This window comes from Mustela nigripes, chromosome 9 (genome assembly GCF_022355385.1).
Source record: "Mustela nigripes isolate SB6536 chromosome 9, MUSNIG.SB6536, whole genome shotgun sequence".
Classification (NCBI taxonomy): domain Eukaryota; kingdom Metazoa; phylum Chordata; class Mammalia; order Carnivora; family Mustelidae; genus Mustela; species Mustela nigripes.
Genome location: NC_081565.1, coordinates 69,202,107 through 69,208,204, shown reverse-complemented (window position 1 = coordinate 69,208,204; position 6,098 = coordinate 69,202,107). Strand labels below are relative to the sequence as shown.

At 37.6% G+C, this 6,098-nt stretch overlaps 1 pseudogene; it reads left to right on the top strand.

The window, feature by feature from the left end:
- Window positions 1–400: 400 nt before the first annotated feature.
- LOC132025157 (dnaJ homolog subfamily A member 1-like) lies at window positions 401–1,674 on the top strand (annotated as a pseudogene).
- The last annotated feature ends 4,424 nt before the right edge of the window (window positions 1,675–6,098 follow it).

Sequence of the window (6,098 nt, the reverse complement as noted above, 5' to 3'; positions counted from 1 at the left end):
TCTGCCAGTCCTACCTTTCAGAGAGTGGTTGATTTTTTGTTTCTAGAATTGCTGTTCTTCTTTTCTTCGATCTCCCATTGGATTTGTAGGTGTTTGCAATCTTTAGATAAGCTATCTAGCTGATCTCTGCTACCTGAAGTAGTCTCAGCCTGCTACTTCTCCGCCATCTTGACTCCTCCCCAAGCCATACTCATATTCCTGACCCACAAGAACTGAGATGATAAATGTTTTACTCTCTTAAGTTTCTAAGTTTGGGGGCTGTTTGTTACACAGCAATGGAAAACCAATATAAACACAATTGTCTATTAATAGTTGAATGGAAAAATAAACTGGTGTATCCATTCAGTGGAACACAAATCATCAATAAGAAAGAATGAACTGGGAACTTTCCAGAACGCTTGGTGAGACACGGAGGAGCGGCGGCTACCCGAGCTGCACCCAGCAACGCGCTCCTTCCCGCTCCCCCACATCGGCCTCGGCCCTCTCACCGGCTGTAGAAAATGGTGAAAGAAACCACTTATTATGATGTTTTTGGGGTCAAACCCAATGCCACCCAAGAAGAACTGAAAAAGGCCTACAGGAAACTGGCTTTGAAGTACCACCCTGATAAGAATCCAAATGAAGGAGAGAAGTTTAAACAGATTTCTCAAGCTTATGAAGTACTCTCTGATGCAAAGAAAAGGGAATTATATGACAAAGGAGGTGAACAGGCAATTAAAGAAGGTGGAGCTGGTGGTGGTTTTGGCTCCCCCATGGACATCTTTGATATGTTTTTTGGAGGAGGAGGAAGAATGCAGAGAGAAAGAAGAGGTAAAAATGTTGTGCATCAGCTCTCAGTAACCTTAGAAGATTTATATAATGGTGCAACAAGAAAACTAGCTCTGCAAAAGAATGTGATTTGCGATAAATGTGAAGGCCGAGGTGGTAAGAAAGGAGCAGTTGAGTGTTGTCCCAATTGCCGAGGTACTGGAATGCAAATAAGAATTCATCAGATAGGACCTGGAATGGTTCAGCAAATTCAGTCTGTGTGCATGGAGTGCCAGGGCCATGGGGTACAGATCAGTCCTAAAGATAGATGTAAAAGCTGCAATGGAAGGAAGATAGTTTGAGAGAAGAAGAACCAGGTGAGGGAGACCAAGAACCAGGACTGGAACCAGGAGATATTATCATTGTTTTAGATCAGAAGGACCATGCTGTTTTTACTCGGCAAGAAGACCTTTTCATGTGTATGGACATGAAGCACTGTGCGGTTTTCAAAAGCCAATATCTACTCTTGACAACCGAACCATTGTCATCACTTCTCATCCAGGTCAAATTGTCAAGCATGGAGATATCAAGTGTGTGCTAAATGAAGGCATGCCAATTTATCATAGGCCATATGAGAAGGGTCACCTCATCATCGAATTTAAGGTAAATTTTCCTGAGAATGGCTTTCTGTCTCCTGATAAACTCTCTTTGCTGGAAAAACTCCTACCTGAGAGAAAGGAAGTAGAAGAGACTGATGAAATGGACCAGGTAGAACTGGTGGACTTTGATCCAAATCAGGAAAGATGGCGCCATTACAATGGGGAAGCATATGAGGATGATGAACATCATCCCAGGGGTGGTGTTCAGTGTCAGACCTCTTAATGGGGCCAGTGAATAACACTGCTGGCATTTTATGTGCAGTAGCGAATGAGTGAAGGACTATAATCATAGCTCACTACTTGCTATTGTTTTTGTTTTGATATTCAACTATAGTAGTGTTTTAAAAGTTAAATGAAGAATAAACTCAAATATAAAAGCTCAAAGAAAAAAAAAAGAATGAATGAACTGTTGAACTACAACATAGATGAGTCTCAAAATAATAATTAAATAATTAGAAGCAAGACCAAAAAATTACATGTAAGTTTCAATTGATACAAAATCTAGAAAATGCAAACTCATCTAGAGTGGAAGAAAGCAGATCAGTGACTACCTGGGAATGGGGGTGAGTGGGACAAGAAGGAGTGGGATCACACAGAAGGGGCATGAGGAAACTTTGCAGAGTTCCCTATCATAATTGTGGTGATGGCTTCACAGAAGCAAACAGGCCAAAACTTATAGTATATCCTCTAAATATTTATAGTTTATTTTATGCTAATTATAATTCAATAAGCTGTTAAAAAATACCTTAGTCCAGCTATACATCTCTAAAAGCGTTGATTTTGGGGATACCTGGGTAGCCAGTCAGTTTAGCATCAAACTCTTGATTTGGGATGTCTTGCCACTCAGCGGGAGTCTGCTTGAGATTCTTCCTCTCCCTTACCCTCTGCCCCTCTCCCCAACCCTGTTTTCTCCCTATAAAATAAATTAAATTAAAATCATTGATTTTGTTTAAATATGTGATTTTTATTTCAGTACCATGAAAATCCAACTGTGCCCTCTTCCCCTAGCCTTGCATTTACACAAACCAGCACCTTCATAATCCTGTATACGTGTTCACTTACTTATGTTGCCCTGTTTTAGAGGCGCCCTCAAATATAAAACCTACTTCTTTCAAAATAATTACCAGTTAAAAGTGATTATCAATCTGCTGGCCAAGTCTTTTGGGTATTTCATTTACTCTTATGGCATTGATCTTCCCCTTCACAATACTACCCCCAAAGCAAGATTAGAGGCTCCTAGGCTCATGCATTCCTAACTCAGACACAGCCAAGGAAGCTTGTCAGAGGATAAACAGATGAGTTTGCTCAACCAAGTTTATTAACAAGTTAAAGAAGAATCAAGCAAGACTGTACATTATAGGGCCCATGGCAAGAAGCGGCGGGGGGAACCTCTCAGGAACCTCAGCCTGCAGTAATCTAAATTAGGCAGCATGTCCAGTTCCCATCTTTTCATACCTCATTAATATGACTTGTTGGTTGGTTTGCTGAGTATATCTTTTGTATTCCTTCCGCTCACTTCTTTAACTTTCCCACACTTTTGCCAGCTATCTGAAGAGTCACCATGACAGAAAGCCTACATGATGGAGCATGAGGTATAAAAGTAGCTAAAATTCTGGTATGACCTTAACACCTTCCAAATTATATATTCAAGCATTTGAAACCTTTAGTAGCTGACTAAGCTTTGAGAAGCTATAACTTAGAAGATACCCAATGCATTTTGTGATAAATGAATTAGTGGATCATTTGATTACAGTAGAGCTAAACACCATTCAGTGGTTTTAATTATGTTGTGATTATAGAAATTATATTTATCATTTGTAGGATTTGCCAAGGAAATGGTGCCAAATAACATTTTTATTGATGTATTGATACAAATAGACACACACATTATAGACATAGTAGTTTACAAATCATTATTTAATTGTATACTTTTGATGATGAAAGTCCTATTACAAGGTTGTCAACAAACCCTGTTATATGTCATTCCTTGAAAAATACTTGCTGGGAGTCCTTTGAATATTTTGAGATGCACAGGGTATCTGGGTTAACAATGTGCCTTTCTGATGCTATCAAATTCTTTTCTGCCCCAATTTGGAGAGTAAGAACTGAAGATATAGTATATCCAACTCATCAGTGACTGCCCCCTGACATCTACTTCATCTGTTTATTTTTCTTTTCCTTCCTGAGGATTTCCATCTAACACAATAGCAACTGTCCTTAGTCCTTCAGGGCCCACCTGGTTTTAATGAGACTGAAAGAGCACTGTGGAAGACCAGAGGTAAGACGTACAACCCCATGTATCAGTCTTATTTGAAAAACAGAATAAATTTAAAGTTGGAGCCACATGGGAATTAAGGAATGAGGACTTGATGAATCAGAGGACAGAAGTTTACTGGAATAGTTTATGGAGATAATAGTTGGGGCTCTGAAGTTAAAATCAAAGTTGATGAGAAGAGAAAGGAACCAGTTCTTAGGAAAGAAAAAAAATGAAGGGCTGCTGCTCCATGCTGGGTAAATTATGAGAAGAAATAAATGAATTCTAACTCCACAAAAGAATAAATGAATTCTAACTCCACTGTTGAAAACTATGTGTCCTCACTGTCTCAATTTCCTCTTCTGCCAAAAAAAAAGATAATAATATTTACCTTAGAGTATCTACTGATGCCCCAAATCTGACATGTTACAAATAATGTAAAGTGTGTAAGTATTTTAGAATAGTGCCCAAAACATATTAACTACTCAGAAAACGATGCAGTACTTTTGTTGTATTTTTCCAAAGTGTGCTAAGAGGAAAATGTATTTTATGGGACTTTGTCTGGCACTATGTGAAAAATAGTTCTGTGGTCAAATTAATTGCAATACATAGAGTTAAATAATTTTAAACTATTTTTATTAATTTTGGACCTCTGAAAACATTTAGTAGCCTAATATCTTTCAGAGAGGTATTATATTTGGCATTTCCCAAATTAATTGGATCAAAGGATAGTTTTGGCTACATTCTATGGAATACTCAATGGCAGTGGTTAATTACCTAATGGAAGACAAAGAATTTACTTAAGGCACTGGCAAATGAGAAAGTTTAGCTTCAATGAGTATGTTCATTTCTAAAAAGAAGATAGCTTTAATTTTAGCTTGCCTGTACTTTCTATTTTAATGTCTAATATTACTTTATTAAATAGCTTTATTATGTAATAAATATGAAATAAATATTAAGGATGCCATAATCTTTCCAATGCTCAGGGCTTCTAAAAGATCTTAATCCAGCCCAGCTCTTTGAGAAAAACTGGTCTAGTATGGCTTGAATTTACCTACATAGAATTAGTAAATAAGAGAACCTAAGTAAATAAATAGTTACTATCATTCATAGGGGTTAGAGAACTCTGAGCACTAGTGGAGTTTTGTAATAATAAAAGGTCAATTTGGGCGCCTGGGTGGCTCAGTGGGTTAAGCCGCTGCCTTCGGCTCAGGTCATGATCTCAGGGTCCTGGGATCGAGTCCTGCGTTGGGCTCTCTGCTCAGCAGGGAGCCTGCTTCCTTCTCTCTCTCTCTCTGCCTGCCTCTCAGTGTACTTGTAATTTCTCTCTGTCAAATAAATAAATAAAATCTTTAAAAATAAATAAATAAATAAAAGGTCAATTCACCAAGAACACACAGCAACTCACAATGTGTATATACTCAAGAGCTGGAAGGGAAGGCTGCCACCCTAGTGGGCCCAAAGAGGAATTTTGCCTTATGATGAATCAAACCTAAAATCTCACTCATTCTTGATTTAATGATATTTAAATGACATTTTGGACTTAGAATGAATGCTGGAATGTGTTAAGAATCTTGGGGCTATTGAATACATTTTGCACATGAGAAGTCCATGGATTTGGGGTAGCCAGACATTGTTATAATGTTTTTGTGAACCCCCCAAATTCCTATGTTCAAGTCCTAACCTGCAGTATCTCAGAATGTGGCTGTATTTAGAGACAGGGTGATAATTAACATTAGATGAGGTCATTGGGATGGACCCTAATTCAGTATGATCAGAGCCATTACAAGAGGAGATTGAGGCGTTCATAAGCCATTCCTAAGCCCAGGAGAGAGGCTTCAAAAAGAAAAATTCTGCCAACACCTTGATCTTGGCCTTTTAGCCTAGAGAACTGTGAGAAAATACTTTTGTGTTGTCTGAGCCCTAAGTCTGCAGTACTACACTAGCAAACTAATATAAATCCAAAATATATAAAATAAAATGGACAGAACTAAAACGAGAAATGGACAATCCACAATTAGAGTTGCAGTCTTCAACACTTGTTGTAATGGATAGAACTAGTCAACAGAAAACCAGCAAGGATATAGAATTGAATAATATTATCAACCACCTAGATATAATTGACATTTATACTGTAAGGTGTCATTGTGCTTATAAATTAACAAACAATAGCAGAGTACACGTTCTTTTTAAATGCACATGGAATATTCACCAAAATAGATCGTGTTATGTGTCACAAAACAAACATTAATACATTTCAAAGAATGGAAATAATAAAAAGTGTATTTTCTGATCATAATGGAACTGAACTGGAAATCAATAACAGAGGGAGAACAGAAAAGTCTCCAAACTGGTGGTAAAACAATACTTTTGAACAATCTTTAAGTCAAAGAAGAACTGTCAAATGAAATTTAAAAAATACTTTTTGAACTTAATAG